Below are 22,072 nucleotides of genomic sequence, written 5' to 3'. Positions count from 1 at the left end.
CAAAAAAATATTTTCTGCTGGTTAAGTTTTTGAGGGCTGATTTCTTGACCTGTGATCAAAAGCCTTCCGTTTCCATCGCCAAAGCTTTCAGGGGAGCATTTTCAGGCTTTTGGCAGCATTTTTGAGTGAATTGCTAAAAGTCAGATTTTTGCTGAAAATGTGACCCCGGGGCTTGGGGATTTTTTCAAAAAAATATTTTCTGCCGGTTAAGTTTTTGAGGGCTGATTTCTTGTCCTGTGATAAAGAGACTTCTGTTTCCATCGCCAAAGCTTTCAGGGGAGCATTTTCACACTTTTGGCACCATTTTTGAGTGAATTGCCAAAAGTCAGATTTTTGCTGAAATTGTGACCCCAGGGCTTAGGGATTCTTTCAAAAAAATATTTTCTGCCGGTTAAATTTTTGAGGGCTGATTTCTTGTCCTGTGATAAAAAGCCTTCTGTTTCGAGTGCCAAACCTTTCAGGAGAGCATTTTCAAGCTTTTGGCACCATTTTTGAGTGAATTGCCAAAAGTCAGATTTTTGCTGAAATTGTGACCCCGGGGCTTAGGGATTTTTTCAAAAAAATATTTTCTGCCGGTTAAGTTTTTGAGGGCTGATTTCTTGTCCTGTGATAAAAAGCCTTCTGTTTCGAGTGCCAAACCTTTCAGGAGAGCATTTTCAGGCTTTTGGCACCATTTTTGAGTGAATTGCCAAAAGTCAGATTTTTGCTGAAATTGTGATCCCGGGGCTTAGGGATTTTTTCAAAAAAATATTTTCTGCTGGTTAAGTTTTTGAGGGCTGATTTCTTGTCCTGTGATAAAAAGCCTTCTGTTTCGAGTGCCAAACCTTTCAGGAGAGCATTTTCAGGCTTTTGGCACCATTTTTGAGTGAATTGCCAAAAGTCAGATTTTTGCTGAAAATGTGACCCCGGGGCTTAGGGATTTTTTCAAAAAAATATTTTCTGCCGGTTAAGTTTTTGAGGGCTGATTTCTTGTCCTGTGATCAAAAGCCTTCCGTTTCCATCGCCAAAGCTTTCAGGGGAGCATTTTCAGGCTTTTGGCAGCATTTTTGAGTGAATTGCCAAAAGTCAGATTTTTGCTGAAAATGTGACCCCGGGGCTTAGGGATTTTTTCAAAAAAATATTTTCTGCTGGTTAAGTTTTTGAGGGCTGATTTCTTGACCTGTGATCAAAAGCCTTCCGTTTCCATCGCCAAAGCTTTCAGGGGAGCATTTTCAGGCTTTTGGCAGCATTTTTGAGTGAATTGCCAAAAGTCAGATTTTTGCTGAAAATGTGACCCCGGGGCTTAGGGATTTTTTCAAAAAAATATTTTCTGCCGGTGTCGTTTTTGAGGGCTGATTTCTTGTCCTGTGATAAAAAGCCTTCTGTTTCGAGTGCCAAACCTTTCAGGAGAGCATTTTCAGGCTTTTGGCACCATTTTTGAGTGAATTGCCAAAAGTCAGATTTTTGCTGAAATTGTGATCCCGGGGCTTAGGGATTTTTTCAAAAAAATATTTTCTGCCGGTTAAGTTTTTGAGGGATGATTTCTTGTCCTGTGATAAAAAGCCTTCTGTTTCGAGTGCCAAACCTTTCAGGAGAGCATTTTCAGGCTTTTGGCACCATTTTTGAGTGAATTGCCAAAAGTCAGATTTTTGCTGAAATTGTTCACAAAAATATTTTCTGCCGGTTAAGTTTTTGAGGGCTGATTTCTTGTCCTGTGATAAAGAGACTTCTGTTTCCATCGCCAAAGCTTTCAGGGGAGCATTTTCAAGCTTTTGGCACCATTTTTAAGTGAATTGCCAAAAGTCAGATTTTTGCTGAAATTGCGACCCCGGGGCTTAGGGATTCTTTCAAAAAAATATTTTCTGCCGGTTAAATTTTTGAGGGCTGATTTCTTGTCCTGTGATAAAAAGCCTTCTGTTTCGAGTGCCAAACCTTTCAGGAGAGCATTTTCAAGCTTTTGGCACCATTTTTGAGTGAATTGCCAAAAGTCAGATTTTTGCTGAAATTGTGACCCCGGGGCTTAGGGATTTTTTCAAAAAAATATTTTCTGCCGGTTAAGTTTTTGAGGGCTGATTTCTTGTCCTGTGATAAAAAGCCTTCTGTTTCGAGTGCCAAACCTTTCAGGAGAGCATTTTCAGGCTTTTGGCACCATTTTTGAGTGAATTGCCAAAAGTCAGATTTTTGCTGAAATTGTGATCCCGGGGTTTAGGGATTTTTTCAAAAAAATATTTTCTGCTGGTTAAGTTTTTGAGGGCTGATTTCTTGTCCTGTGATAAAAAGCCTTCTGTTTCGAGTGCCAAACCTTTCAGGAGAGCATTTTCAGGCTTTTGGCACCATTTTTGAGTGAATTGCCAAAAGTCAGATTTTTGCTGAAATTGTGACCCCGGGGCTTAGGGATTTTTTCAAAAAAATATTTTCTGCCGGTTAAGTTTTTGAGGGCTGATTTCTTGTCCTGTGATAAAAAGACTTCTGTTTCCATCGCCAAAGCTTTCAGGGGAGCATTTTCAAGCTTTTGGCACCATTTTTGAGTGAATTGCCAAAAGTCAGATTTTTGCTGAAATTGTGACCCCGGGGCTTAGGGATTTTTTCAAAAAAATATTTTCTGCCGGTTAAGTTTTTGAGGGCTGATTTCTTGTCCTGTGATAAAAAGCCTTCTGTTTCGAGTGCCAAACCTTTCAGGAGAGCATTTTCAAGCTTTTGGCACCATTTTTGAGTGAATTGCCAAAAGTCAGATTTTTGCTGAAATTGTGACCCCGGGGCTTAGGGATTTTTTCAAAAAAATATTTTCTGCCGGTTAAGTTTTTGAGGGCTGATTTCTTGTCCTGTGATAAAAAGACTTCTGTTTCGAGTGCCAAAGCTTTCAGGGGAGCATTTTCAAGCTTTTGGCACCATTTTTGAGTGAATTGCCAAAAGTCAGATTTTTGCTGAAATTGTGACCCCGGGGCTTAGGGATTTTTTCAAAAAAATATTTTCTGCCGGTTAAGTTTTTGAGGGCTGATTTCTTGTCCTGTGATAAAAAGCCTTCTGTTTCGAGTGCCAAACCTTTCAGGAGAGCATTTTCAGGCTTTTGGCACCATTTTTGAGTGAATTGCCAAAAGTCAGATTTTTGCTGAAATTGTGATCCCGGGGTTTAGGGATTTTTTCAAAAAAATATTTTCTGCCGGTTAAGTTTTTGAGGGCTGATTTCTTGTCCTGTGATAAAAAGCCTTCTGTTTCGAGTGCCAAACCTTTCAGGAGAGCATTTTCAGGCTTTTGGCACCATTTTTGAGTGAATTGCCAAAAGTCAGATTTTTGCTGAAATTGTGACCCCGGGGCTTAGGGATTTTTTCAAAAAAATATTTTCTGCCGGTTAAGTTTTTGAGGGCTGATTTCTTGTCCTGTGATAAAAAGCCTTCTGTTTTGAGTGCCAAACCTTTCAGGAGAGCATTTTCAGGCTTTTGGCACCATTTTTGAGTGAATTGCCAAAAGTCAGATTTTTGCTGAAATTGTGACCCCGGGGCTTAGGGATTTTTTCAAAAAAATATTTTCTGCCGGTTAAGTTTTTGAGGGCTGATTTCTTGTCCTGTGATAAAAAGCCTTCTGTTTCGAGTGCCAAACCTTTCAGGAGAGCATTTTCAAGCTTTTGGCACCATTTTTGAGTGAATTGCCAAAAGTCAGATTTTTGCTGAAATTGTGACCCCGGGGCTTAGGGATTTTTTCAAAAAAATATTTTCTGCCGGTTAAGTTTTTGAGGGCTGATTTCTTGTCCTGTGATAAAAAGACTTCTGTTTCCATCGCCAAAGCTTTCAGGGGAGCATTTTCAAGCTTTTGGCACCATTTTTGAGTGAATTGCCAAAAGTCAGATTTTTGCTGAAATTGTGACCCCGGGGCTTAGGGATTTTTTCAAAAAAATATTTTCTGCCGGTTAAGTTTTTGAGGGCTGATTTCTTGTCCTGTGATAAAAAGCCTTCTGTTTCGAGTGCCAAACCTTTCAGGAGAGCATTTTCAAGCTTTTGGCACCATTTTTGAGTGAATTGCCAAAAGTCAGATTTTTGCTGAAATTGTGACCCCGGGGCTTAGGGATTTTTTCAAAAAAATATTTTCTGCCGGTTAAGTTTTTGAGGGCTGATTTCTTGTCCTGTGATAAAAAGACTTCTGTTTCCATCGCCAAAGCTTTCAGGGGAGCATTTTCAAGCTTTTGGCACCATTTTTGAGTGAATTGCCAAAAGTCAGATTTTTGCTGAAATTGTGACCCCGGGGCTTAGGGATTTTTTCAAAAAAATATTTTCTGCCGGTTAAGTTTTTGAGGGCTGATTTCTTGTCCTGTGATAAAAAGCCTTCTGTTTCGAGTGCCAAACCTTTCAGGAGAGCATTTTCAGGCTTTTGGCACCATTTTTGAGTGAATTGCCAAAAGTCAGATTTTTGCTGAAATTGTGACCCCGGGGCTTAGGGATTTTTTCAAAAAAATATTTTCTGCCGGTTAAGTTTTTGAGGGCTGATTTCTTGTCCTGTGATAAAAAGCCTTCTGTTTCGAGTGCCAAACCTTTCAGGAGAGCATTTTCAGGCTTTTGGCACCATTTTTGAGTGAATTGCCAAAAGTCAGATTTTTGCTGAAAATGTGACCCCGGGGCTTAGGGATTTTTTCAAAAAAATATTTTCTGCCGGTTAAGTTTTTGAGGGCTGATTTCTTGTCCTGTGATAAAAAGACTTCTGTTTCCATCGCCAAAGCTTACAGGGGAGCATTTTCAAGCTTTTGGCACCATTTTTGAGTGAATTGCCAAAAGTCAGATTTTTGCTGAAATTGTGACCCCGGGGCTTAGGGATTTTTTCAAAAAAATATTTTCTGCCGGTTAAGTTTTTGAGGGCTGATTTCTTGTCCTGTGATAAAAAGCCTTCTGTTTCGAGTGCCAAACCTTTCAGGAGAGCATTTTCAAGCTTTTGGCACCATTTTTGAGTGAATTGCCAAAAGTCAGATTTTTGCTGAAATTGTGACCCCGGGGCTTAGGGATTTTTTCAAAAAAATATTTTCTGCCGGTTAAGTTTTTGAGGGCTGATTTCTTGTCCTGTGATAAAAAGACTTCTGTTTCCATCGCCAAAGCTTTCAGGGGAGCATTTTCAAGCTTTTGGCACCATTTTTGAGTGAATTGCCAAAAGTCAGATTTTTGCTGAAATTGTGACCCCGGGGCTTAGGGATTTTTTCAAAAAAATATTTTCTGCTGGTTAAGTTTTTGAGGGCTGATTTCTTGTCCTGTGATAAAAAGCCTTCTGTTTCGAGTGCCAAACCTTTCAGGAGAGCATTTTCAGGCTTTTGGCACCATTTTTGAGTGAATTGCCAAAAGTCAGATTTTTGCTGAAATTGTGACCCCGGGGCTTAGGGATTTTTTCAAAAAAATATTTTCTGCTGGTTAAGTTTTTGAGGGCTGATTTCTTGACCTGTGATCAAAAGCCTTCCGTTTCCATCGCCAAAGCTTTCAGGGGAGCATTTTCAGGCTTTTGGCAGCATTTTTGAGTGAATTGCCAAAAGTCAGATTTTTGCTGAAAATGTGACCCCGGGGCTTAGGGATTTTTTCAAAAAAATATTTTCTGCCGGTGTCGTTTTTGAGGGCTGATTTCTTGTCCTGTGATAAAAAGCCTTCTGTTTCGAGTGCCAAACCTTTCAGGAGAGCATTTTCAGGCTTTTGGCACCATTTTTGAGTGAATTGCCGAAAGTCAGATTTTTTCTGAAATTGTGATCCCGGGGCTTAGGGATTTTTTCAAAAAAATATTTTCTGCCGGTTAAGTTTTTGAGGGATGATTTCTTGTCCTGTGATAAAAAGCCTTCTGTTTCGAGTGCCAAACCTTTCAGGAGAGCATTTTCAGGCTTTTGGCACCATTTTTGAGTGAATTGCCAAAAGTCAGATTTTTGCTGAAATTGTGACCCCGGGGCTTAGGGATTTTTTCAAAAAAATATTTTCTTCTGGTTAAGTTTTTGAGGGCTGATTTCTTGACCTGTGATCAAAAGCCTTCCGTTTCCATCGCCAAAGCTTTCAGGGGAGCATTTTCAGGCTTTTGGCAGCATTTTTGAGTGAATTGCCAAAAGTCAGATTTTTGCTGAAAATGTGACCCCGGGGCTTAGGGATTTTTTCAAAAAAATATTTTCTGCCGGTTAAGTTTTTGAGGGCTGATTTCTTGTCCTGTGATAAAAAGACTTCTGTTTCCATCGCCAAAGCTTTCAGGGGAGCATTTTCAAGCTTTTGGCACCATTTTTGAGTGAATTGCCAAAAGTCAGATTTTTGCTGAAATTGTGACCCCGGGGCTTAGGGATTTTTTCAAAAAAATATTTTCTGCCGGTTAAGTTTTTGAGGGCTGATTTCTTGTCCTGTGATAAAAAGCCTTCTGTTTCGAGTGCCAAACCTTTCAGGAGAGCATTTTCAGGCTTTTGGCACCATTTTTGAGTGAATTGCCAAAAGTCAGATTTTTGCTGAAATTGTGACCCCGGGGCTTAGGGATTTTTTCAAAAAAATATTTTCTGCCGGTGTCGTTTTTGAGGGCTGATTTCTTGTCCTGTGATAAAAAGCCTTCTGTTTCGAGTGCCAAACCTTTCAGGAGAGCATTTTCAGGCTTTTGGCACCATTTTTGAGTGAATTGCCAAAAGTCAGATTTTTGCTGAAATTGTGATCCTGGGGCTTAGGGATTTTTTCAAAAAAATATTTTCTGCCGGTTAAGTTTTTGAGGGCTGATTTCTTGTCCTGTGATAAAAAGACTTCTGTTTCCATCGCCAAAGCTTTCAGGGGAGCATTTTCAAGCTTTTGGCACCATTTTTGAGTGAATTGCCAAAAGTCAGATTTTTGCTGAAATTGTGACCCCGGGGCTTAGGGATTTTTTCAAAAAAATATTTTCTGCCGGTTAAGTTTTTGAGGGCTGATTTCTTGTCCTGTGATAAAAAGCCTTCTGTTTCGAGTGCCAAACCTTTCAGGAGAGCATTTTCAGGCTTTTGGCACCATTTTTGAGTGAATTGCCAAAAGTCAGATTTTTGCTGAAATTGTGACCCCGGGGCTTAGGGATTTTTTCAAAAAAATATTTTCTGCTGGTTAAGTTTTTGAGGGCTGATTTCTTGACCTGTGATCAAAAGCCTTCCGTTTCCATCGCCAAAGCTTTCAGGGGAGCATTTTCAGGCTTTTGGCACCATTTTTGAGTGAATTGCCGAAAGTCAGATTTTTTCTGAAATTGTGATCCCGGGGCTTAGGGATTTTTTCAAAAAAATATTTTCTGCCGGTGTCGTTTTTGAGGGCTGATTTCTTGTCCTGTGATAAAAAGCCTTCTGTTTCGAGTGCCAAACCTTTCAGGAGAGCATTTTCAGGCTTTTGGCACCATTTTTGAGTGAATTGCCGAAAGTCAGATTTTTTCTGAAATTGTGACCCCGGGGCTTAGGGATTTTTTCAAAAAAATATTTTCTGCTGGTTAAGTTTTTGAGGGCTGATTTCTTGACCTGTGATCAAAAGCCTTCCGTTTCCATCGCCAAAGCTTTCAGGGGAGCATTTTCAGGCTTTTGGCAGCATTTTTGAGTGAATTGCCAAAAGTCAGATTTTTGCTGAAAATGTGACCCCGGGGCTTAGGGATTTTTTCAAAAAAATATTTTCTGCCGGTTAAGTTTTTGAGGGCTGATTTCTTGTCCTGTGATAAAAAGACTTCTGTTTCCATCGCCAAAGCTTTCAGGGGAGCATTTTCAAGCTTTTGGCACCATTTTTGAGTGAATTGCCAAAAGTCAGATTTTTGCTGAAATTGTGACCCCGGGGCTTAGGGATTTTTTCAAAAAAATATTTTCTGCCGGTTAAGTTTTTGAGGGCTGATTTCTTGTCCTGTGATAAAAAGCCTTCTGTTTCGAGTGCCAAACCTTTCAGGAGAGCATTTTCAGGCTTTTGGCACCATTTTTGAGTGAATTGCCAAAAGTCAGATTTTTGCTGAAATTGTGACCCCGGGGCTTAGGGATTTTTTCAAAAAAATATTTTCTGCCGGTGTCGTTTTTGAGGGCTGATTTCTTGTCCTGTGATAAAAAGCCTTCTGTTTCGAGTGCCAAACCTTTCAGGAGAGCATTTTCAGGCTTTTGGCACCATTTTTGAGTGAATTGCCAAAAGTCAGATTTTTGCTGAAATTGTGATCCTGGGGCTTAGGGATTTTTTCAAAAAAATATTTTCTTCTGGTTAAGTTTTTGAGGGCTGATTTCTTGACCTGTGATCAAAAGCCTTCCGTTTCCATCGCCAAAGCTTTCAGGGGAGCATTTTCAGGCTTTTGGCAGCATTTTTGAGTGAATTGCCAAAAGTCAGATTTTTGCTGAAAATGTGACCCCGGGGCTTAGGGATTTTTTCAAAAAAATATTTTCTGCCGGTTAAGTTTTTGAGGGCTGATTTCTTGTCCTGTGATAAAAAGACTTCTGTTTCCATCGCCAAAGCTTTCAGGGGAGCATTTTCAAGCTTTTGGCACCATTTTTGAGTGAATTGCCAAAAGTCAGATTTTTGCTGAAATTGTGACCCCGGGGCTTAGGGATTTTTTCAAAAAAATATTTTCTGCCGGTTAAGTTTTTGAGGGCTGATTTCTTGTCCTGTGATAAAAAGCCTTCTGTTTCGAGTGCCAAACCTTTCAGGAGAGCATTTTCAGGCTTTTGGCACCATTTTTGAGTGAATTGCCAAAAGTCAGATTTTTGCTGAAATTGTGACCCCGGGGCTTAGGGATTTTTTCAAAAAAATATTTTCTGCCGGTGTCGTTTTTGAGGGCTGATTTCTTGTCCTGTGATAAAAAGCCTTCTGTTTCGAGTGCCAAACCTTTCAGGAGAGCATTTTCAGGCTTTTGGCACCATTTTTGAGTGAATTGCCAAAAGTCAGATTTTTGCTGAAATTGTGATCCTGGGGCTTAGGGATTTTTTCAAAAAAATATTTTCTGCCGGTTAAGTTTTTGAGGGCTGATTTCTTGTCCTGTGATAAAAAGACTTCTGTTTCCATCGCCAAAGCTTTCAGGGGAGCATTTTCAAGCTTTTGGCACCATTTTTGAGTGAATTGCCAAAAGTCAGATTTTTGCTGAAATTGTGACCCCGGGGCTTAGGGATTTTTTCAAAAAAATATTTTCTGCCGGTTAAGTTTTTGAGGGCTGATTTCTTGTCCTGTGATAAAAAGCCTTCTGTTTCGAGTGCCAAACCTTTCAGGAGAGCATTTTCAGGCTTTTGGCACCATTTTTGAGTGAATTGCCAAAAGTCAGATTTTTGCTGAAATTGTGACCCCGGGGCTTAGGGATTTTTTCAAAAAAATATTTTCTGCTGGTTAAGTTTTTGAGGGCTGATTTCTTGACCTGTGATCAAAAGCCTTCCGTTTCCATCGCCAAAGCTTTCAGGGGAGCATTTTCAGGCTTTTGGCACCATTTTTGAGTGAATTGCCGAAAGTCAGATTTTTTCTGAAATTGTGATCCCGGGGCTTAGGGATTTTTTCAAAAAAATATTTTCTGCCGGTGTCGTTTTTGAGGGCTGATTTCTTGTCCTGTGATAAAAAGCCTTCTGTTTCGAGTGCCAAACCTTTCAGGAGAGCATTTTCAGGCTTTTGGCACCATTTTTGAGTGAATTGCCGAAAGTCAGATTTTTTCTGAAATTGTGACCCCGGGGCTTAGGGATTTTTTCAAAAAAATATTTTCTGCTGGTTAAGTTTTTGAGGGCTGATTTCTTGACCTGTGATCAAAAGCCTTCCGTTTCCATCGCCAAAGCTTTCAGGGGAGCATTTTCAGGCTTTTGGCAGCATTTTTGAGTGAATTGCCAAAAGTCAGATTTTTGCTGAAAATGTGACCCCGGGGCTTAGGGATTTTTTCAAAAAAATATTTTCTGCCGGTTAAGTTTTTGAGGGCTGATTTCTTGTCCTGTGATAAAAAGACTTCTGTTTCCATCGCCAAAGCTTTCAGGGGAGCATTTTCAAGCTTTTGGCACCATTTTTGAGTGAATTGCCAAAAGTCAGATTTTTGCTGAAATTGTGACCCCGGGGCTTAGGGATTTTTTCAAAAAAATATTTTCTGCCGGTTAAGTTTTTGAGGGCTGATTTCTTGTCCTGTGATAAAAAGCCTTCTGTTTCGAGTGCCAAACCTTTCAGGAGAGCATTTTCAGGCTTTTGGCACCATTTTTGAGTGAATTGCCAAAAGTCAGATTTTTGCTGAAATTGTGACCCCGGGGCTTAGGGATTTTTTCAAAAAAATATTTTCTGCCGGTGTCGTTTTTGAGGGCTGATTTCTTGTCCTGTGATAAAAAGCCTTCTGTTTCGAGTGCCAAACCTTTCAGGAGAGCATTTTCAGGCTTTTGGCACCATTTTTGAGTGAATTGCCAAAAGTCAGATATTGCTGAAATTGTGATCCCGGGGCTTAGGGATTTTTTCAAAAAAATATTTTCTGCCGGTTAAGTTTTTGAGGGATGATTTCTTGTCCTGTGATAAAAAGCCTTCTGTTTCGAGTGCCAAACCTTTCAGGAGAGCATTTTCAGGCTTTTGGCACCATTTTTGAGTGAATTGCCAAAAGTCAGATTTTTGCTGAAATTGTTCACAAAAATATTTTCTGCCGGTTAAGTTTTTGAGGGCTGATTTCTTGTCCTGTGATAAAGAGACTTCTGTTTCCATCGCCAAAGCTTTCAGGGGAGCATTTTCAAGCTTTTGGCACCATTTTTGAGTGAATTGCCAAAAGTCAGATTTTTGCTGAAATTGTGACCCCGGGGCTTAGGGATTCTTTCAAAAAAATATTTTCTGCCGGTTAAGTTTTTGAGGGCTGATTTCTTGTCCTGTGATAAAAAGCCTTCTGTTTCGAGTGCCAAACCTTTCAGGAGAGCATTTTCAGGCTTTTGGCACCATTTTTGAGTGAATTGCCAAAAGTCAGATTTTTGCTGAAATTGTGATCCCGGGGTTTAGGGATTTTTTCAAAAAAATATTTTCTGCTGGTTAAGTTTTTGAGGGCTGATTTCTTGTCCTGTGATAAAAAGCCTTCTGTTTCGAGTGCCAAACCTTTCAGGAGAGCATTTTCAGGCTTTTGGCACCATTTTTGAGTGAATTGCCAAAAGTCAGATTTTTGCTGAAATTGTGACCCCGGGGCTTAGGGATTTTTTCAAAAAAATATTTTCTGCCGGTTAAGTTTTTGAGGGCTGATTTCTTGTCCTGTGATAAAAAGACTTCTGTTTCCAACGCCAAAGCTTTCAGGGGAGCATTTTCAAGCTTTTGGCACCATTTTTGAGTGAATTGCCAAAAGTCAGATTTTTGCTGAAATTGTGACCCCGGGGCTTAGGGATTTTTTCAAAAAAATATTTTCTGCCGGTTAAGTTTTTGAGGGCTGATTTCTTGTCCTGTGATAAAAAGCCTTCTGTTTCGAGTGCCAAACCTTTCAGGAGAGCATTTTCAGGCTTTTGGCACCATTTTTGAGTGAATTGCCAAAAGTCAGATTTTTGCTGAAAATGTGACCCCGGGGCTTAGGGATTTTTTCAAAAAAATATTTTCTGCCGGTTAAGTTTTTGAGGGCTGATTTCTTGTCCTGTGATAAAAAGACTTCTGTTTCCATCGCCAAACCTTTCAGGAGAGCATTTTCAAGCTTTTGGCACCATTTTTGAGTGAATTGCCAAAAGTCAGATTTTTGCTGAAATTGTGACCCCGGGGCTTAGGGATTTTTTCAAAAAAATATTTTCTGCCGGTTAAGTTTTTGAGGGCTGATTTCTTGTCCTGTGATAAAAAGACTTCTGTTTCCATCGCCAAAGCTTTCAGGGGAGCATTTTCAAGCTTTTGGCACCATTTTTGAGTGAATTGCCAAAAGTCAGATTTTTGCTGAAATTGTGACCCCGGGGCTTAGGGATTTTTTCAAAAAAATATTTTCTGCCGGTTAAGTTTTTGAGGGCTGATTTCTTGTCCTGTGATAAAAAGCCTTCTGTTTCGAGTGCCAAACCTTTCAGGAGAGCATTTTCAGGCTTTTGGCACCATTTTTGAGTGAATTGCCAAAAGTCAGATTTTTGCTGAAATTGTGACCCCGGGGCTTAGGGATTTTTTCAAAAAAATATTTTCTGCTGGTTAAGTTTTTGAGGGCTGATTTCTTGACCTGTGATCAAAAGCCTTCCGTTTCCATCGCCAAAGCTTTCAGGGGAGCATTTTCAGGCTTTTGGCAGCATTTTTGAGTGAATTGCCAAAAGTCAGATTTTTGCTGAAAATGTGACCCCGGGGCTTAGGGATTTTTTCAAAAAAATATTTTCTGCCGGTGTCGTTTTTGAGGGCTGATTTCTTGTCCTGTGATAAAAAGCCTTCTGTTTCGAGTGCCAAACCTTTCAGGAGAGCATTTTCAGGCTTTTGGCACCATTTTTGAGTGAATTGCCGAAAGTCAGATTTTTTCTGAAATTGTGACCCCGGGGCTTAGGGATTTTTTCAAAAAAATATTTTCTGCTGGTTAAGTTTTTGAGGGCTGATTTCTTGACCTGTGATCAAAAGCCTTCCGTTTCCATCGCCAAAGCTTTCAGGGGAGCATTTTCAGGCTTTTGGCAGCATTTTTGAGTGAATTGCCAAAAGTCAGATTTTTGCTGAAAATGTGACCCCGGGGCTTAGGGATTTTTTCAAAAAAATATTTTCTGCCGGTTAAGTTTTTGAGGGCTGATTTCTTGTCCTGTGATAAAAAGACTTCTGTTTCCATCGCCAAAGCTTTCAGGGGAGCATTTTCAAGCTTTTGGCACCATTTTTGAGTGAATTGCCAAAAGTCAGATTTTTGCTGAAATTGTGACCCCGGGGCTTAGGGATTTTTTCAAAAAAATATTTTCTGCCGGTTAAGTTTTTGAGGGCTGATTTCTTGTCCTGTGATAAAAAGCCTTCTGTTTCGAGTGCCAAACCTTTCAGGAGAGCATTTTCAGGCTTTTGGCACCATTTTTGAGTGAATTGCCAAAAGTCAGATTTTTGCTGAAATTGTGACCCCGGGGCTTAGGGATTTTTTCAAAAAAATATTTTCTGCCGGTTAAGTTTTTGAGGGCTGATTTCTTGTCCTGTGATAAAAAGCCTTCTGTTTTGAGTGCCAAACCTTTCAGGAGAGCATTTTCAGGCTTTTGGCACCATTTTTGAGTGAATTGCCAAAAGTCAGATTTTTGCTGAAATTGTGACCCCGGGGCTTAGGGATTTTTTCAAAAAAATATTTTCTGCCGGTTAAGTTTTTGAGGGCTGATTTCTTGTCCTGTGATAAAAAGCCTTCTGTTTCGAGTGCCAAACCTTTCAGGAGAGCATTTTCAGGCTTTTGGCACCATTTTTGAGTGAATTGCCAAAAGTCAGATTTTTGCTGAAATTGTGACCCCGGGGCTTAGGGATTTTTTCAAAAAAATATTTTCTGCCGGTTAAGTTTTTGAGGGCTGATTTCTTGTCCTGTGATAAAAAGACTTCTGTTTCCATCGCCAAAGCTTTCAGGCATTTTCAAGCTTTTGGCACCATTTTTGAGTGAATTGCCAAAAGTCAGATTTTTGCTGAAATTGTGACCCCGGGGCTTAGGGATTTTTGCAAAAAAATATTTTCTGCCGGTTAAGTTTTTGAGGGCTGATTTCTTGTCCTGTGATAAAAAGCCTTCTGTTTCGAGTGCCAAACCTTTCAGGAGAGCATTTTCAAGCTTTTGGCACCATTTTTGAGTGAATTGCCAAAAGTCAGATTTTTGCTGAAATTGTGACCCCGGGGCTTAGGGATTTTTTCAAAAAAATATTTTCTGCCGGTTAAGTTTTTGAGGTCTGATTTATTTTCCATTGATAAAAAGACTTCTGTTTCCATCGCCAAAGCTTTCAGGGGAGCATTTTCAGGCTTTTGGCACTATTTTTGAGTGAATTGCCAAAAGTCAGATTTTTGCTGAAATTGTGACCCCGGGGCTTAGGGATTTTTTCAAAAAACTATTTTCTGCCGGTTAAGTTTTTGAGGGCTGATTTCTTGTCCTGTGATAAAAAGCCTTCTGTTTCGAGTGCCAAACCTTTCAGGAGAGCATTTTCAGGCTTTGGGCACCATTTTTGAGTGAATTGCCAAAAGTCAGATTTTTGCTGAAATTGTTCAAAAAAATATTTTCTGCCGGTTAAGTTTTTGAGGGCTGATTTCTTGTCCTGTGATAAAAAGACTTCTGTTTCCATCGCCAAAGCTTTCAGGGGAGCATTTTCAGGCTTTTGGCACCATTTTTGAGTGAATTGCCAAAAGTCAGATTTTTGCTGAAATTGTTCAAAAAAATATTTTCTGCCGGTTATGTTTTTGAGGGCTGATTTCTTGTCCTGCGATAAAAAGCCTTCTGTTTCGAGTGCAAACCTTTCAGGAGAGCATTTTCAAGCTTTTGGCACCATTTTTGAGTGAATTGCCAAAAGTCAGATTTTTGCTGAAATTGTCACCCTGGGGCTTAGGGATTTTTTCAAAAAAATATTTTCTGCCGGTTAAGTTTTTGAGGGCTGATTTCTTGTCCTGTGATAAAAAGCCTTCTGTTTCGAGTGCCAAACCTTTCAGGAGAGCATTTTCAGGCTTTTGGCACCATTTTTGAGTGAATTGCCAAAAGTCAGATTTTTGCTGAAATTGTTCAAAAAAATATTTTCTGCCGGTTAAGTTTTTGAGGGCTGATTTCTTGTCCTGCGATAAAAAGCCTTCTGTTTCGAGTGCCAAACCTTTCAGGAGAGCATTTTCAAGCTTTTGGCACCATTTTTGAGTGAATTGCCAAAAGTCAGATTTTTGCTGAAATTGTGACCCCGGGGCTTAGGGATTCTTTCAAAAAAATATTTTCTGCCGGTGTCGTTTTTGAGGGCTGATTTCTTGTCGTGTGATAAAAAGCCTTCTGTTTCGAGTGCCAAACCTTTCAGGAGAGCATTTTCAAGCTTTTGGCACCATTTTTGAGTGAATTGCCAAAAGTCAGATTTTTGCTGAAATTGTGACCCCGGGGCTTAGGGATTTTTTCAAAAAAATATTTTCTGCCGGTTAAGTTTTTGAGGGCTGATTTATTTTCCTTTGATAAAAAGACTTCTGTTTCCATCGCCAAAGCTTTCAGGGGAGCATTTTCAGGCTTTTGGCACCATTTTTGAGTGAATTGCCAAAAGTCAGATTTTTGCTGAAATTGTGACCCCGGGGCTTAGGGATTCTTTCAAAAAAATATTTTCTGCCGGTTAAATTTTTGAGGGCTGATTTCTTGTCCTGTGATAAAAAGCCTTCTGTTTCGAGTGCCAAACCTTTCAGGAGAGCATTTTCAAGCTTTTGGCACCATTTTTGAGTGAATTGCCAAAAGTCAGATTTTTGCTGAAATTGTGACCCCGGGGCTTAGGGATTTTTTCAAAAAAATATTTTCTGCCGGTTAAGTTTTTGAGGGCTGATTTCTTGTCCTGTGATAAAAAGCCTTCTGTTTCGAGTGCCAAACCTTTCAGGAGAGCATTTTCAGGCTTTTGGCACCATTTTTGAGTGAATTGCCAAAAGTCAGATTTTTGCTGAAATTGTGACCCCGGGGCTTAGGGATTTTTTCAAAAATTATTCTCTGCTGGTTAAGTTTCTGAGGGCTGATTTCTTGACCTGTGATCAAAAGCCTTCCGTTTCCATCGCCAAAGCTTTCAGGGGAGCATTTTCAGGCTTTTGGCAGCATTTTTGAGTGAATTGCCAAAAGTCAGATTTTTGCTGAAATTGTGACCCCGGAGCTTAGGGATTTTTTCAAAAAAATATTTTCTGCCGGTTAAGTTTTTGAAGGCTGATTTCTTGTCCTGTGATAAAAAGACTTCTGTTTCCATCGCCAAAGCTTTCAGGGGAGCATTTTCAAGCTTTTGGCACCATTTTTGAGTGAATTGCCAAAAGTCAGATTTTTGCTGAAATTGTGACCCCGGGGCTTAGGGATTTTTTCAAAAAAATATTTTCTGCCGGTTAAGTTTTTGAGGGCTGATTTCTTGTCCTGTGATAAAAAGCCTTCTGTTTCGAGTGCCAAACCTTTCAGGAGAGCATTTTCAGGCTTTGGGCACCATTTTTGAGTGAATTGCCAAAAGTCAGATTTTTGCTGAAATTGTGACCCCGGGGCTTAGGGATTTTTTCAAAAAAATATTTTCTGCCGGTTAAGTTTTTGAGGGCTGATTTATTTTCCTTTGATAAAAAGACTTCTGTTTCCATCGCCAAAGCTTTCAGGGGAGCATTTTCAGGCTTTTGGCACCATTTTTGAGTGAATTGCCAAAAGTCAGATTTTTGCTGAAATTGTTCAAAAAAATATTTTCTGCCGGTTAAGTTTTTGAGGGCTGATTTCTTGTCCTGCGATAAAAAGCCTTCTGTTTCGAGTGCAAACCTTTCAGGAGAGCATTTTCAAGCTTTTGGCACCATTTTTGAGTGAATTGCCAAAAGTCAGATTTTTGCTGAAATTGTGACCCTGGGGCTTAGGGATTTTTTCAAAAAAATATTTTCTGCCGGTTAAGTTTTTGAGGGCTGATTTCTTGTCCTGTGATAAAAAGCCTTCTGTTTCTAGTGCCAAACCTTTCAGGAGAACATTTTCAAGCTTTTGGCACCATTTTTGAGTGAATTGCCAAAAGTCAGATTTTTGCTGAAATTGTGACCCCGGGGCTTAGGGATTTTTTCAAAAAAATATTTTCTGCCGGTTAAGTTTTTGAGGGCTGATTTCTTGTCCTGTGATAAAAAGCCTTCTGTTTCGAGTGCCAAACCTTTCAGGAGAGCATTTTCAGGCTTTGGGCACCATTTTTGAGTGAATTGCCAAAAGTCAGATTTTTGCTGAAATTGTTCAAAAAAATATTTTCTGCCGGTTAAGTTTTTGAGGGCTGATTTCTTGTCCTGTGATAAAAAGACTTCTGTTTCAATCGCCAAAGCTTTCAAGGGAGCATTTTCAAGCTTTTGGCACCATTTTTGAGTGAATTGCCAAAAGTCAGATTTTTGCTGAAATTGTGACCCCGGGGCTTAGGGATTTTTTCAAAAAAATATTTTCTGCCGGTTAAGTTTTTGAGGGCTGATTTCTTGTCCTGTGATAAAAAGCCTTCTGTTTCTAGTGCCAAACCTTTCAGGAGAGCATTTTCAAGCTTTTGGCACCATTTTTGAGTGAATTGCCAAAAGTCAGATTTTTGCTGAAATTGTGACCCCGGGGCTTAGGGATTTTTTCAAAAAAATATTTTCTGCCGGTTAAGTTTTTGAGGGCTGATTTCTTGTCCTGTGATAAAAAGCCTTCTGTTTCGAGTGCCAAACCTTTCAGGAGAGCATTTTCAGGCTTTGGGCACCATTTTTGAGTGAATTGCCAAAAGTCAGATTTTTGCTGAAATTGTTCAAAAAAATATTTTCTGCCGGTTAAGTTTTTGAGGGCTGATTTCTTGTCCTGCGATAAAAAGCCTTCTGTTTCGAGTGCCAAACCTTTCAGGAGAGCATTTTCAAGCTTTTGGCACCATTTTTGAGTGAATTGCCAAAAGTCAGATTTTTGCTGAAATTGTGACTCCGGGGCTTAGGGATTTTTTCAAAAAAATATTTTCTGCCGGTTAAGTTTTTGAGGGCTGATTTCTTGTCCTGTGATAAAGAGACTTCTGTTTCCATCGCCAAAGCTTTCAGGGGAGCATTTTCAAGCTTTTGGCACCATTTTTGAGTGAATTGCCAAAAGTCAGATTTTTGCTGAAATTGTGACCCCGGGGCTTAGGGATTTTTTCAAAAAAATATTTTCTGCCGGTTAAGTTTTTGAGGGCTGATTTCTTGTCCTGTGATAAAAAGCCTTCTGTTTCGAGTGCCAAACCTTTCAGGAGAGCATTTTCAGGCTTTGGGCACCATTTTTGAGTGAATTGCCAAAAGTCAGATTTTTGCTGAAATTGTTCAAAAAAATATTTTCTGCCGGTTAAGTTTTTGAGGGCTGATTTCTTGTCCTGTGATAAAAAGACTTCTGTTTCAATCGCCAAAGCTTTCAAGGGAGCATTTTCAAGCTTTTGGCACCATTTTTGAGTGAATTGCCAAAAGTCAGATTTTTGCTGAAATTGTGACCCCGGGGCTTAGGGATTTTTTCAAAAAAATATTTTCTGCCGGTTAAGTTTTTGAGGGCTGATTTCTTGTCGTGTGATAAAAAGCCTTCTGTTTCGAGTGCCAAACCTTTCAGGAGAGCATTTTCAAGCTTTTGGCACCATTTTTGAGTGAATTGCCAAAAGTCAGATTTTTGCTGAAATTGTGACCCCGGGGCTTAGGGATTTTTTCAAAAAAATATTTTCTGCCGGTTAAGTTTTTGAGGGCTGATTTATTTTCCTTTGATAAAAAGACTTCTGTTTCCATCGCCAAAGCTTTCAGGGGAGCATTTTCAGGCTTTTGGCACCATTTTTGAGTGAATTGCCAAAAGTCAGATTTTTGCCAAAATTGTGACCCCGGGGCTTAGGGATTCTTTCAAAAAAAATTTTCTGCCGGTTAAATTTTTGAGGGCTGATTTCTTGTCCTGTGATAAAAAGCCTTCTGTTTCGAGTGCCAAACCTTTCAGGAGAGCATTTTCAAGCTTTTGGCACCATTTTTGAGTGAATTGCCAAAAGTCAGATTTTTGCTGAAATTGTGACCCCGGGGCTTAGGGATTTTTTCAAAAAAATATTTTCTGCCGGTTAAGTTTTTGAGGGCTGATTTCTTGTCCTGTGATAAAAAGCCTTCTGTTTCGAGTGCCAAACCTTTCAGGAGAGCATTTTCAGGCTTTTGGCACCATTTTTGAGTGAATTGCCAAAAGTCAGATTTTTGCTGAAATTGTGACCCCGGGGCTTAGGGATTTTTTCAAAAAAATATTTTCTGCTGGTTAAGTTTTTGAGGGCTGATTTCTTGACCTGTGATCAAAAGCCTTCCGTTTCCATCGCCAAAGCTTTCAGGGGAGCATTTTCAGGCTTTTGGCAGCATTTTTGAGTGAATTGCCAAAAGTCAGATTTTTGCTGAAATTGTGACCCCGGAGCTTAGGGATTTTTTCAAAAAAATATTTTCTGCCGGTTAAGTTTTTGAAGGCTGATTTCTTGTCCTGTGATAAAAAGCCTTCTGTTTCGAGTGCCAAACCTTTCAGGAGAGCATTTTCAGGCTTTTGGCACCATTTTTGAGTGAATTGCCAAAAGTCAGATTTTTGCTGAAATTGTTCAAAAAAATATTTTCTGCCGGTTAAGTTTTTGAGGGCTGATTTCTTGTCCTGCGATAAAAAGCCTTCTGTTTCGAGTGCCAAACCTTTCAGGAGAGCATTTTCAAGCTTTTCGCACCATTTTTGAGTGAATTGCCAAAAGTCAGATTTTTGCTGAAATTGTGACCCCGGGGCTTAGGGGTTTTTTCAAAAAAATATTTTCTGCCGGTTAAGTTTTTGAGGGCTGATTTATTTTCCTTTGATAAAAAGACTTCTGTTTCCATCGCCAAAGCTTTCAGGGGAGCATTTTCAGGCTTTTGGCACCATTTTTGAGTGAATTGCCAAAAGTCAGATTTTTGCTGAAATTGTGTCCCCGGGGCTTAGGGATTCTTTCAAAAAAATATTTTCTGCCGGTTAAATTTTTGAGGGCTGATTTCTTGTCCTGTGATAAAAAGCCTTCTGTTTCGAGTGCCAAACCTTTCAGGAGAGCATTTTCAGGCTTTTGGCACCATTTTTGAGTGAATTGCCAAAAGTCAGATTTTTGCTGAAATTGTTCAAAAAAATATTTTCTGCCGGTTAAGTTTTTGAGGGCTGATTTCTTGTCCTGCGATAAAAAGCCTTCTGTTTCGAGTGCCAAACCTTTCAGGAGAGCATTTTCAAGCTTTTGGCACCATTTTTGAGTGAATTGCCAAAAGTCAGATTTTTGCTGAAATTGTGACTCCGGGGCTTAGGGATTTTTTCAAAAAAATATTTTCTGCCGGTTAAGTTTTTGAGGGCTGATTTCTTGTCCTGTGATAAAGAGACTTCTGTTTCCATCGCCAAAGCTTTCAGGGGAGCATTTTCAAGCTTTTGGCACCATTTTTGAGTGAATTGCCAAAAGTCAGATTTTTGCTGAAATTGTGACCCCGGTGCTTAGGGATTTTTTCAAAAAAATATTTTCTGCCGGTTAAGTTTTTGAGGGCTGATTTCTTGTCCTGTGATAAAAAGCCTTCTGTTTCGAGTGCCAAACCTTTCAGGAGAGCATTTTCAGGCTTTGGGCACCATTTTTGAGTGAATTGCCAAAAGTCAGATTTTTGCTGAAATTGTTCAAAAAAATATTTTCTGCCGGTTAAGTTTTTGAGGGCTGATTTCTTGTCCTGTGATAAAAAGACTTCTGTTTCCATCGCCAAAGCTTTCAGGGGAGCATTTTCAAGCTTTTGGCACCATTTTTGAGTGAATTGCCAAAAGTCAGATTTTTGCTGAAATTGTGACCCCGGGGCTTAGGGATTTTTTCAAAAAAATATTTTCTGCCGGTTAAGTTTTTGAGGGCTGATTTCTTGTCCTGTGATAAAAAGCCTTCTGTTTCGAGTGCCAAACCTTTCAGGAGAGCATTTTCAAGCTTTTGGCACCATTTTTGAGTGAATTGCCAAAAGTCAGATTTTTGCTGAAATTGTGACCCCGGGGCTTAGGGATTTTTTCAAAAAAATATTTTCTGCCGGTTAAGTTTTTGAGGGCTGATTTCTTGTCCTGTGATAAAAAGCCTTCTGTTTCGAGTGCCAAACCTTTCAGGAGAGCATTTTCAGGCTTTTGGCACCATTTTTGAGTGAATTGCCAAAAGTCAGATTTTTGCTGAAATTGTGACCCCGGGGCTTAGGGATTTTTTCAAAAAAATATTTTCTGCTGGCTAAGTTTTTGAGGGCTGATTTCTTGACCTGTGATCAAAAGCCTTCCGTTTCCATCGCCAAAGCTTTCAGGGGAGCATTTTCAGGCTTTTGGCAGCATTTTTGAGTGAATTGCCAAAAGTCAGATTTTTGCTGAAATTGTGACCCCGGAGCTTAGGGATTTTTTCAAAAAAATATTTTCTGCCGGTTAAGTTTTTGAAGGCTGATTTCTTCTCCTGTGATAAAAAGCCTTCTGTTTCGAGTGCCAAACCTTTCAGGAGAGCATTTTCAGGCTTTTGGCACCATTTTTGAGTGAATTGCCAAAAGTCAGATTTTTGCTGAAATTGTTCAAAAAAATATTTTCTGCCGGTTAAGTTTTTGAGGGCTGATTTCTTGTCCTGCGATAAAAAGCCTTCTGTTTCGAGTGCCAAACCTTTCAGGAGAGCATTTTCAAGCTTTTGGCACCATTTTTGAGTGAATTGCCAAAAGTCAGATTTTTGCTGAAATTGTGACCCCGGGGCTTAGGGATTTTTTCAAAAAAATATTTTCTGCCGGTGTCGTTTTTGAGGGCTGATTTCTTGTCGTGTGATAAAAAGCCTTCTGTTTCGAGTGCCAAACCTTTCAGGAGAGCATTTTCAAGCTTTTGGCACCATTTTTGAGTGAATTGCCAAAAGTCAGATTTTTGCTGAAATTGTGACCCCGGGGCTTAGGGATTTTTTCAATAAAATATTTTCTGCCGGTTAAGTTTTTGAGGGCTGATTTATTTTCCTTTGATAAAAAGACTTCTGTTTCCATCGCCAAAGCTTTCAGGGGAGCATTTTCAGGCTTTTGACACCATTTTTGAGTGAATTGCCAAAAGTCAGATTTTTGCTGAAATTGTGACCCCGGGGCTTAGGGATTCTTTCAAAAAAATATTTTCTGCCGGTTAAATTTTTGAGGGCTGATTTCTTGTCCTGTGATAAAAAGCCTTCCGTTTCCATCGCCAAAGCTTTCAGGGGAGCATTTTCAGGCTTTTGGCAGCATTTTTGAGTGAATTGCCAAAAGTCAGATTTTTGCTGAAATTGTGACCCCGGAGCTTAGGGATTTTTTCAAAAAAATATTTTCTGCCGGTTAAGTTTTTGAAGGCTGATTTCTTGTCCTGTGATAAAAAGCCTTCTGTTTCGAGTGCCAAACCTTTCAGGAGAGCATTTTCAGGCTTTTGGCACCATTTTTGAGTGAATTGCCAAAAGTCAGATTTTTGCTGAAATTGTTCAAAAAAATATTTTCTGCCGGTTAAGTTTTTGAGGGCTGATTTCTTGTCCTGCGATAAAAAGCCTTCTGTTTCGAGTGCCAAACCTTTCAGGAGAGCATTTTCAAGCTTTTGGCACCATCTTTGAGTGAATTGCCAAAAGTCAGATTTTTGCTGAAATTGTGACCCCGGGGCTTAGGGATTTTTTCAAAAAAATATTTTCTGC

This window comes from Podarcis liolepis, assembly GCF_965112155.1.
Source record: "Podarcis liolepis genome assembly, contig: HAP1_SCAFFOLD_8, whole genome shotgun sequence".
Taxonomy (NCBI): domain Eukaryota; kingdom Metazoa; phylum Chordata; class Lepidosauria; order Squamata; family Lacertidae; genus Podarcis; species Podarcis liolepis.
Note: the sequence above shows the minus strand (reverse complement) of the source record.